General features: G+C 38.4%; 1 pseudogene; it reads right to left on the bottom strand.

Moving 5' to 3' along the window:
- LOC149138955 (uncharacterized) overlaps positions 1-8,480 on the bottom strand; it is a 60,630-nt pseudogene extending 52,150 nt beyond the window's left edge.
- Positions 8,481-12,357: the final 3,877 nt, after the last annotated feature.

The following is a 12,357-nucleotide window of genomic DNA, read 5'->3' on the forward strand; positions in this document are numbered from 1 at the left end:
AGGAGAGATTGTTCATAGAATCAAGGTGGAAGTCCTAAGATATATAATGCACAAGAGGTGCAAACTGTTGGCGATGTTGGTTAGAGTATTCCACGTATCTATGTAGCAGTGGAAAATGAGCAAGCAGAACACCAGGAATCTATCATTGAGATGGACGGTAAGCTTTGTGATCAAGTTATTTCTATTTTGATTGACCCTGGATCTAATTATAGCTATGTTAGTCCTGACTTGGTTGATAAGTGTGGTTTGAATGAAGATTTGCGTGCAGAGTCTTGGTTAGTGAAGTTGGCTATAGGTACACAGAAGTGAGTTCATCATTGGATAAGATCTTGCACATTTTATTTAAATGGTATGCCTACAACATCACATTTAAATGTATTACCCTTGGGTTCAAACATTATGTTATTGGGCATGGATTGGTTGTATCTACATAGAACCAAGGTAGACTACTATGATAAAGCTATTGAGTGTGTTGATGGCAATGGAGAACCACGAGTCTTGTAAGGTAAGAAGAAAGCCACATTAATTAGGATGGTGACAACCATGCAAGTAAAGCATAGCTGCAAGAAAGGGTGAAAGCTATTTTCAATACATATTTCTAGTGATAAGGGTAATAAGGTTGAGGATGCAGATGTGTTGAACAAGTACCCAGTTTTGCAGCAATTTTGGGATGTATTTCCTTAAGACATTATAGAGTTACCACCTCACAAGGAGGTAGACTTTTCAATTTAGTTAATTCGAGGGGAAACTCCAACATTGAAAGCACCTTACAGGATGAGCACGCCTGATTTGGTTGAGTTAAAATTGCAGATGAAGGAAATATTGGACAAAAGATACATTAGGCCAACTGTATCACCTTGGGGCGCATTGGTCTTGTTTGTGATGAAGAAAGATGGTACCCTCAGATTATGCATTGATTACAGGCCGTTGAAAAAAGTGACTATCAAGAACATATATCCTTTGTCGAGGATTGATGACTTGTTCGATCAGCTAAACGGAGTAGCAGTGTTCTCGAAGATTGACTTGAGATCTGGATACCATTAGGTACACATCAAATAGGAGGACCATTACAAGATTGTGTTCAGGACCAGGTATGGGCATTATGAGTTTTTTGTTGTTACATTTGGCTTAACTAATGCTTCAGTTACATTCATGTGTTTTATGAATAGTGTGTTGCGTCCATATTTGGATAAGTTTGTTATTGTGCTAATTGATGATATACTGGTATATTCTAAAAATGAGGAAGAGCATGCTAAAAATTTATCACCAATATTGAGATTGTTGAGGGAGCATCAACTGTATGCTAATCTTAGCAAGTGTAGTTTCTTTTAGACTGAGGTGCACTACTTGGGACATGTTGTCTCCAAGGAGGGAATTGTAGTAGATCCAAAGAAGATAAGGGCCATCATGGAGTGGGTAGCTCCTAAGAATGTGGATGAGGTGATATCTTTCATGGGTCTAGCAAGCTATTATGGGAGGTTCATCGGTAACTTCTCACTGATTGCTTATCCCATTACATCATTGCAAAGGAAAGGTAAGAAGTTTGAATGGACAGAGGAGTTTGAAGCTAGTTTTGAGTAGCTTAAGCAGTTGTTGAAGCATGCACCAGTACTACAAATTGCAAATCCGGACAAAGAGTTTGTGGTATGCACAAATGCTTGCAAGAGAGGGCTTGGTGGAGTCCTTATGCAGGATGGACAGGTGGTATGTTATGAGTCTCGGAAACTCAATGAGCACGAGAAAAAATACCTAACACATGATCTTGAGTTAGCAGTGATTATACATGCATTAAAGATGTGGAGGCGCTATCTTCTTGGCAGGTAGTTTGTGTTTATGAGTGATCACATTAGGTTGAGGTATTTTTTGACTAGCCGAATCAGAATGCTAGGTAGGCTAGATGGTTGGCCATGATCAACGATTTTGACTTAGAAATCAGGTACATTAAGGGAAAGAGAACAAGGTGGAAGATGCTCTCAGTAGACAGATATAAGCACATCAATTGGCAGCTATGATCTTCTATGGGATGGACTTATAGGATAGGATCTTGCAGGTAGGACAACGGGATGTCAAGTATATGGAAATTGTGCACAAGTTGCAGTAGGGTACAGGTCATGATACAAGCACATGTACAGGTACATGTAGTGGTACAAATACAGGTGGTAGTACATGTACATGTACAAGTGTAGGTGCACAGGGCATGGAATATTATCTTACAACAAATGGATTGGTCAAGTTGCGAGATAGGATATATGTACCAGATAGTAGTGAGCTCAAAAAGGTGATCTTGAGGGAGTTTCATTCGAAACCATATTCAGGTCACCTAGGTTATCAAAATACACTGACAACAATGAAGAGATATTATTATTGGCCAAACTTGAAGAGGGATGTAGCAGAGTTTGTGGCTAAATGTTTCAACTATCAGCAAGTGAAAGCAGAGTGTAAACATCTAGGTGGATTGCTATAGCTATGTAACAGACCTGGTGAAAATTCCATGTAAAAATATATAAATACCACAGATGATGGGACACATATTCCAAGCTGGATGGTGGGAAAGACATCCTAGGGGGGTGTTCGTTTGGTTGTTTATGGCTAAGGCAATGGCTAAGGTATTAAAGAGGAAAAAGGGTATTTTGGCACATTTATTTATGAAAATAATGGAAATTAGGAGAAAAGGAAGGCGGGAAATCACGTGTTGCATGTGAGGAAATTGAAGGAAAATAATGGAAAATGAAGAAAATAGAGGCCTCATTAATAAAAAGGCTTCTGAGGATCAGTGGGCAAGACTTGGTCAGTTTAGTTTTGGAAATCTCTCATTATTATCTCTCTCTCATACTCTTGGGCACGTAGAGTTTTCTTGGAGCACTTTGGCATTGGAGCAAGAAAGGAAAAGAAGGCAAGAGGAAGCAAAGATCAAGCAGGGAAAGGCAGGATCAAGCAACTACAATAGGCTTCATTGCAGGTATCAACTTGCATGTGTGTTTTCCTTGCTAGATTTGGCATGCTTGGGATTGCATGTGTTTATTTTCTACCATGGCATGGGTCTTGCTAGGTGTGACAGTATTTTCAGCATAGCCTTGCCATTTCCTGATAGCTTTGATGAGATTGGTTCTCTCATGCATTTTGTGGGGGATGGCTAGATTAGATTCGAAGCTGAGTGGGGTGGATCTCCGAATTGAAAAACACATGGTGGTAGTGGTCCCTGAACCAGATTGAGGATGCATGAAGCCACTGGCCTAGTAACCCCTGAACCAGATTGTGGGTTGCGGTAAAGCCATATTGTGTGCCTCGGTGGGCCTAAGAATCCTTGTCAATGAATGGCGGGATATACGGTATAGCCAAGAAGTGGATTTTCTCTTCGTTGGGCCTAGTGATTCTGGGATGGAATGCATGATAAAGCCTGGAGAGTATGTCTCGATGTAGGGCCTAGTGATCCTTGGATCAGACTGCAGATGCATGCTAAAGCCTGAGAGACTAGGAGGCACTCAAATTCCTCATGGTGTAGGTGGAGAACTCTGGTGGCATCCACATTGATTGGTGTTTTTGATGTATTCTATGAGTCCCACGTTCATGCTTGGAATATGTCACAGGGGTGATTGGTTGAAGAGAGACTTGGCTCAGCCAGTCTATGGTCGGGTGGAACATGGTAGTCCCATTACCGGTTGGTTCATTGTATTTATTAATGAAAAATTCATTCGCTTGATTTTCATGTGAAAATGTAGTGATATATATATATATATATATATATATATATATATATATATATATATATATAGATATATAGATATGTATATGTATATCTCTCTCTCTCTCTCTCTCTCTCTCTCTCTCTCTCTATATATATATATATATATATATATATATATATAGATATATTGATGGATGATATGTTTATTGTATCTATGTTCCTATTATGTTGGTTTATATGCACCTTCACCCCAGAGGGTGTTACAGAGTGGTATCAAAGCATGGTTTAAACACTTGGACTGGACGGGCTCTATCATAGGTGAAATGAAGAACAAAGGTTAAATTTTAGACCTTTCTTTCATATATGTTATAACTTTTCTTCTATGGCATATTAGAAGTTGAAAATTTGTCCATATTGAAGGTAACTCCCACTTATAACGTGGTAAAAATTTCAGATATTGGTTCACAATACTTTAGGAAGTATGATCTTCCTGAATGCACGTTTAAACCGATCATGTTGGAATTTCTGCAATAACTCATCTTCTGTAGGCTTTCAGACGCTGAAAAATTGTCCACATTTAGGGGACATACCATTGATTATGTGGTAGAAATTTCATATATTGGGTTGCAACACTTTAGGATATATGAGTAGAGGGAGTCGAGCCTTCTGAATGCTCCTAAACTCAGGCCACAAACAGGGCATGCTGAAATTTATGTTATAACTTCTCTTTTGGGCACTCTTAGGAGCTTAAAATTTTCTACAATGAGGGGAAATCCCACTGATATTGTGATAAAAATTTCAGATATTTATTAGTTATCTTTTAGGATATATGACCAGTGTAAGTCGAGATTTCAGGATACTCCTAGAATTGTGCACCAAATAGGATTGTGTTGGTATTTTGTTATAACCTGTCATCTATGAAATCTCGAAAGTTGACACTTGAACCATAGTGAGGGAAAATACCGCTGATCATATGGTCCAGTTTCCATAATTTGTGCTACAATAGTTTAGGATATATGCATTGAATCATTCTCTATATTAGTTTGCATGCAAAGTGTTTGATGAAATGCTTAAATGGTTCAATGATTAATTGCATACAAACTGTTTGATAAAATGCCCCAATGAGTCTGTTGTTTGCAATTGGGGATAGTAATGATGTGTAATAGTATTGTTGTAGTTGAATATTGCTTACTTGTATGCAAATAGTTTTCTATATTAGTTTGCATGTAAAGTGTTTGAAGGAATGATTACATGCAAATGTAATAGTATAGTAGTTATTTGAAGAAAATATAAAAGTATGGTAATTGTTTGAATAAAATGTTTTTTTTTGGATGGGATAGTATTGTAGTATGATAATATGGATGTATCTGATATATGCCTATTTGCATGCAAATAATTTGAAGATTTGCATGTAAGGAATTTGAAAGGTTGCATGCAAGGAATTTGAAAAGTTGCATGTAAGGAAATGGAAAAGTGGCATGTATTTAGTATTATGTTACAAGTGGAATACGTGCAATGTTTTTACTTAATCTCATACAAATGTATGAGAAATGAAAATGATTTTCTTTTCAAGTGTGGTTAAATTTAGTAGAGCTTTGGAGATCCCATTTCCATAATTGGACATTGGAGATTGAGCCATTATAGTAGCTTCCTCCTTGTACCTTAGTGTGGACCATGGATAGTAAGGGGGTATGCTTATAGGTTGTTTGAATGCTTGATTAAATGTGTGATATGTGTTTTTTCTTATAAAATTGTATGAAGGAATGATCTTGTTTTAATATGGTTGTACTAACACAATATGTGTTGAGACAACTGATGTGCACTTGTGTGCAAATAGGTGCTAGTTTTAGTATTATGACTATGATTATGAGTTGATTGCCGACTATGACATGGTTGTTAGTATTGGTGAATTCTGATTTTAAATTAATAGACACGATGTCTTGATTTTTGGAACATGTGACTAACTGTGTGTGAATTATATGTCGCTTACATGTTGATTTCATGATACCTACTTACATCCTTGTATGTTAGGTTACATTTTTGAATATTTTTATTACGTGTATCAATCTTGTAGGTTGATTACAAAAATTGATCGCTTATGTTTGACTACATGTGTTTATGCGTAGGTGAAGTTGATTTGGCATTCCTTATGAATACTCTAGGTTGCATGTGGCAATGTGTACAATGGAGTAATGGTTGTTGTTATGCATCTATGGTCGTGGCTATGATTATGCATGTATAGTAGGTCAAACATGCCTTGTGAAGTCATTGTATGCAATTTAGGTCATCATGATGCTATTGGCATTCCTTATGAATACTCTATGTTGCATGTGGCAATGTGTACAATGGAGTAATGGTTGTTGTTATGCATGTATGGTCGTGGCTATGATTATGCATGTATAGTAGGTCAAACATGCCTTGTGAAGTCATTGTATGCAATTTAGGTCATCATGATGCTATTGGTTGTTATGATGCTAATGAGATAGTTGAGATAGAGCAAGGGATGCAGATCATCATAATGAGGTTGCAACATTAGACTTTGGGATAAGAGCAGATCGTCATACAGGTAGTGTATGTTTGGCATGCAGGTATGTAAGTTAAGGATTATTATATGCATTAGGGTTATATACATTAGGTTTATAAATATGTATTTGATGTTATGGTTACATTCATGATAGATTTTAGATGATTAGTGTGGTTATATGCACATGTTTCAGATTGTCAAGAATGATAGTAACCTGTAGTTGTATGCATTGCTATTGTTGTTTTAAATTAGATAACCTGATGATTATGTTGTATGTTGTTGATGAGTATGATATAGCTTATTGTTGTTATATGCTATTAACTTGATGATTGGGGTCATTTCATTGAGATATTAATGTTATAATTTGGATTGGTCATATGCGTGATGGTTATGTTCATTGCATTGAAGATCTTGATGTTATATGTGTTGTGTTAACCTGGTTTGACCTACGCAGATGGTTATGGTTGCGATACTCAGGTATGAGATGACATATTTGTGATGTGGTGTCATACTAATTTAGATTGATCATACATATGTGATTATTATGCATGAATGACAGATTCTTATGAGCTTGTAATATGAACATGTTAGTTAGTTACAGTTATGGATATCATGATTTATGTTGACATGTTGTAAAGTTATATCTCACTAACTAGATTGATTATCAAGACAAGATAGCCTCCCCTGAGGTACACTAAGTTATGAGGTTTCTTATGTATCATACTTGGTGTTTCATAGTTGATTATGTCGTCTATTTGATATTTTTGTCCCTATTATGTCATCTAATTGATTTATTTAACATGGTATGTTTGCAAGTGGTTGAATGATTGATGAATTGCTTAATATGAGTATGTTTTCAAATGATTTTGTTTTAATGTGATTGTACTAACATGTATGTGTTGATACAGTTGATATGTAATTGAATGTAGTTGATAGTTGTAGTATTATGACTAATGACTGTGAGTCGACTATGGATTATGACATGATTGTTAGTCTTGGTAATGGTTGATTTCAAATTGATAGATATGACTGCCTTGATATTTGGAACATGTGGTTGACATGTGTGGGAAGTTGTAGGGAACATGCTTGGTAATAGTGTGACAAGGTAATAATTGATGTGTTTATATAACTAACAATTGTGTGATGTGACAGTACATGGTAAGACTCGCTTGCAGCAAGGTAAAAAGGTAAAAGAAAGGAATTGGACAAGAATTCCTTTGGCTATGTTTGGAAACCCTAATTCCAAACGAATGATTGCTTTGTATACAAGAGGTCTTCTTAACCTTAATCTAGTCTGACATTATGTGGATACATGCTATTTTTTTTTTTTGCTAAAGCAAGAGTCGTACCTCCGTTATCATTAAATCAGAGAAATATTTACATAGAATACAACCATCCACGTGGGTTCATGGACTTAGCCAAAACTACTTTCTAAAAAACCCAGGGTATTGAGTTGAAGTGTGATAACTCTAAACCCTACCCACAAAACAGCTCCACCCTCAAAAGCAAAAAGTACCAAGGGACAAAGCCTTTGATCTCCACCATTAGTAATCCTTGCCCAATCCAATGGCAGAGGAGGACATCATTGTGCCAAGACTTCCACCAATTAACAGTTTGGACCCACCAACATGCGCGGAGGTTCTTGACTGTAGATCCTCCCAACTTGATCCAACGGTAGAGGAAAAATCGCAATGCTTAGAAGTCTGCCTTTTAACCTTATGGACCCACTGACATGCATGATGAATCTTAGCCGTTGATCTGTGTGCTTGATCCGACAGCTGAGGATCATATCGCACGGATCAAAAGTGCTACTAGTTAACGTGCGATAAGGGTGGTAAACTAACCCACCCTTCGGCCACGTGTAGCACGATGAGTGGGATTGCACCCAAATCTTAAAAACCGCTTGCCACCTGAGAGGCCCTGATACACCAAAAACCACTTTGTGGGCGGATTGGCGTCCTTGTACAGAGAATCAGGAATATTCTGGCTGCCACTTGTGCCCGGATTTCGGCTGCTCACACCTTCTCCTTTGCACCCGTTTGTGGGCCCATGTGAAGTAAAACCCCATCCCTCCAGCCAACTACTCGGGCAGCAGAAATCGCTGAGCAACCCAAGAAAGAACAAAAATAGGAAAAACTTGTAACTCATAATTAAACCAAATTAACTGGACAGAGCCGCCATGGTATGGTTATGATACACCTTCATATCTTCGTCAGCTTGGCAGTCGCATTGATCCTTGAGACCATCTTGAGGCAACCCTTGCCAACCCATCTCGACCCTATTATTGGTACACTTCACTCCTTGATTAGCCAGTAGATCCGCCAATTTGTTGGCCTTCCTACGCACATGGTTAAAACTTACTGTGCGTAGGCCTCTGAGGTGGAGCTGGATCCTTTGAAAGACCTAGATCAACCTCCAGTGTTTTGAAACCTTCTCTGGCTCCGAGCCCCAACTAATTCTTTTGACTGTGTTGATGATTAACTCAAAGTCAGCTTCGATAATCACATTTTGCCGATTATCCTGCACCAGGAGTTCTAAGCACTGCTCCATAGCCATGGATTCTGCCATGTTATTTGTGGCTCTGCCCAAATGGCCATGGAAGATGGAAAGAATATTACCGGTTTCATCCCTTAACACCCCTCCAAAGCCCGCAGTGCCCAGGTTGCCTTTTGAGGCCCCATCTATGTTATATTTCAGAAAGACCATAGGGGGAGGATGCCATAAGTCCTACTCAGTATCCATTAACTTAACCTTTCTTTTCAGACCCTGCGGAATAAGCCCTTGCATACCAAACTGTCTTAGAATCCTCATATCGGCATCTGTAGCTAGATTCTTAGGGGGATTTCGCACAATGGTACCAACCATTTCCTTAAGTTGAGCCAAGGTGCTCAAAAAGACATTGGAAGGGTCTTTTTTCATTTTGGAAAATTCTCTTGTTCCTTTATTTCCAGATATTCCAAATAATGAAGTTGGGTGTAAGAGCCCAAGTTGAGCCAAGAATTTCATAATCTGAAAAATTTCGCCTCCAATTGGTTAGGGTGTTGATGATACTCCCTTTATCCCTGTCAGTCTTTTGGAAGATGTTGGCGAAAGAATCCCACAAATTAGAGGTGAAGATACAATTATTGAGGAGGTGTTCCATGGTTTCCTCTTGGGCCTCACAGAGCTGGCATCTAGAAGGCCCCAGAACACCCCTTTTCCTTATGTTATCCCATGTCAGGATTTTCTTGTGATAAACTAGCCACATGAAGAGTTTAATATTCATCTAGTCTTGATGTCTCCACAAATTCTACCAAATTCTATCCGGAGCAAGAGAATCCATCTCAAGGAGTATGTGTTTTCCCTCCTTAAGATTAAATTTACCCTCATTGTTGTTGCCCCACCTTAACTGGTCATGCCCCCCTGTCATTAGAATCTTCCTTTGTTCCAACATCTGCATAAGAGCCTCTGCTTTAGCTTTCAAGGGGCTATCTTCCCTGTAAACCATGTTTCTCCAATTTCTCCATTTGCCTACATTATTGGTTTGGTCCCAAAAAACTTTTACCTTTGATAACCCTATGATGTCTGTCTCTCTCTTGAGGTCCACAAATTCCTCTTTTAGCAGTGTTGGTTCTTGTTGCCACTTATCTTCCCATAATAGTGCCAGATCACCCTCTTTGATTTCCTAGAAGCTATTCTTTTTTACTAAGCCTCTATTCTCCCAGGCCTTATTCCAGATATATGAGCCCTTTATATTTCCAGACATCCTTATATGATCGTTAATTTTCTAAGTACTGGCATATTTTTCTGTCCAGATACTAGCCCACTGAGCCTTTGGTTCTTTGACCCATCTCCACCATAATTTAGCCCCTAAAGCCCTGTTTAGAACCTATGGATCATCCAAACCAAGACCTCCATGATTTTTGGGTTTGCAAATCTTTTCCCAAGCAACCAAGACCCATTTCCTTTTTTTCTCCCCCTTACCCTAGAGGAAGTATCTTTGAATGGTTTTGAATTGTTGTAAGACTCCTTTTGGTGATGGGAGTGCTGATAGCATGAAAACTGGGATAGATTAGAGAACAACCTTTGTAAGCACCAACCTGCCAGCCAAGTTTAAAGAGCTAATGGTCCAATTCCTGATTTTATCCTGCATCTTATTAATCACTAGCTCCCATATCCTCTTATTATAGGTTTAGCAGTTAGAAGGACTCCCAAATATTTTGAAGGTAGAGAATCCCTTTGAAAGCCTAGAATTCTGGAGATATTCCTTTGAATAGCAATATTGGTATTAAAGAAAAAGATCTTAGATTTGGAAAGATTAACCTCCTTACCTGTGGCCATGGCAAAGTCACTTAGAAGTTACTTGTATGCCAAAGCTTCTTTGACTGTAGGGATTCCTTATAGCATGGTATCATCCACAAATTGTTGATGAGTCAAGGTCTGTCCATTCTCAGAAAGTTGAAGACCCTTGATTTTGCTTTCTTCTTTTGCCTGCTTAATTGATCTACCAAGTCCTTCCATCATGAGTATAAAGAGAAAGGAAGAGAGTGGATCTCCCTGCCTGAGGCCTCTTGAGGGAATAAAAATCTCGGAGGGAGGAACATTTACCAAAATTGAAAAGCTGGAAGAAGTAACCAGAGCCATGACCCATCTAACCCAATTATGATCAAACCCAAAAGCAATAAGAACCCTCCTTATATAGGTCCAGTTCAACTTATCAAAGGCTTTGGCTAGGCCTAGTTGCATGATCATTCCAGCCTTCATGTTGTTGGTCATTGAGTGCACCACCTCCTGTGCTTGAATGATGTTGTTGAGAATTTATCTGCCTTCCACATAACCAAATTGTTCCCTAGACACAAGAGTGGGGAGAAGAGGTTTGAGTCTATTGGACACAACCTTGGATATGATCTTGTAAACCACATTGCACAATGCTATGGGTCTAAACTTATCCAGAGTTAGGGAATTGTCCTGTTTAGGGATCAGAGAGATGAAGGATGTGTTGAGTGCCTTCAAAATAGTTCTATTCCTCTTGGAATCTTCTACTACATTCAGAATATCCTGTTTAACAATATTCCAACAAGCTTTAAAGAAATCCACATTAAAACCATCAGGGCCCGATGCTTTACCATTCTGCATTTCCTTGAGGACTTCACTGATTTCCTCTTCAGTTACTGGCCTATTAAGGTTGAAATTATCCTCTCTGGACACTAATCTTGGTATATGTCTTGTTAGATCCTTGATGAAAGGCTCTCTGTTTGGAATGGTTTCCTTTACAATCCCATGAAAGTGCTGAACTAACATAGCTTCTATTTCTTCATGGGTGCTAAGCAGTTGCCCTCCCTTATCCTTGATCGAAGAGATTCCATTATGAACTCTGTTTGCCAAGGTTGATCTATGGAAAAATCTAGTGTTTCGTTCTCCTTCTTTTAGCCATTGCACTCTAGATTTTTGTCTCCAAAATATCTCTTCTTGTTTACATAAGTTCTCCCAATCTTGCTAGAGTATGGTGGCTCTATCATTGCTGACTTTATCAAAGCCATCTTTGATAAGGGATTGGTTGAGAATATGTAATTTGTTTTCGACAGCTTTTTTTCCTTCAAAAATATTGCCAAATTCATTCTTGTTCCAATATTTTAGCCTGAGCTTGATATGTTTTAGTCTTTTGTGAAGAAGAAACATGCTTGTACCATAAATATGCAAATCTTCAGACCAACAACTTGAAATGTTGCTGATGAAATCTGGATGGGTGAGCCAGATATTCTCAAATCTAAAAGGTCTATTCCTGGGAGTACCAATGCCTTTATATCCAATTGAATTTGCCAGTGATCAGATCCTCCATAGGGGAGAATCCTTGCTTCCATTCCTTTATCATTGAGTATAAGGTCCTCTGAGATGATAAATCTGTCTAACTTTGAGGCAACAAGGGACTCTCTGCCTCTTCTATTGTTCCAAGTAAAGACCCTTACTCGAAACCATGTCAACCAGCTTCATAGTATCCATAAAAGATTTAAAAGCTAAGGAATCTTCGTTTAGAGTTTTGGTGCCCCCTTTTTTCTCCGATAGTGATTTGATCATGTTGAAGTCCCCACCCATAATCCATGGTATCTCTACATATCTTTCTCTGAGATCCATAAGAGAATCTAGAAACCTGAGTTTGTCATCCATTCTC

The sequence above is a fragment of the Pinus tabuliformis genome, chromosome X, assembly GCF_031772625.1.
Source record: "Pinus tabuliformis cultivar Carrire ecotype Pingquan chromosome X, CPIR1, whole genome shotgun sequence".
In the NCBI taxonomy this organism is placed as follows: Eukaryota; Viridiplantae; Streptophyta; class Pinopsida; order Pinales; family Pinaceae; genus Pinus; species Pinus tabuliformis.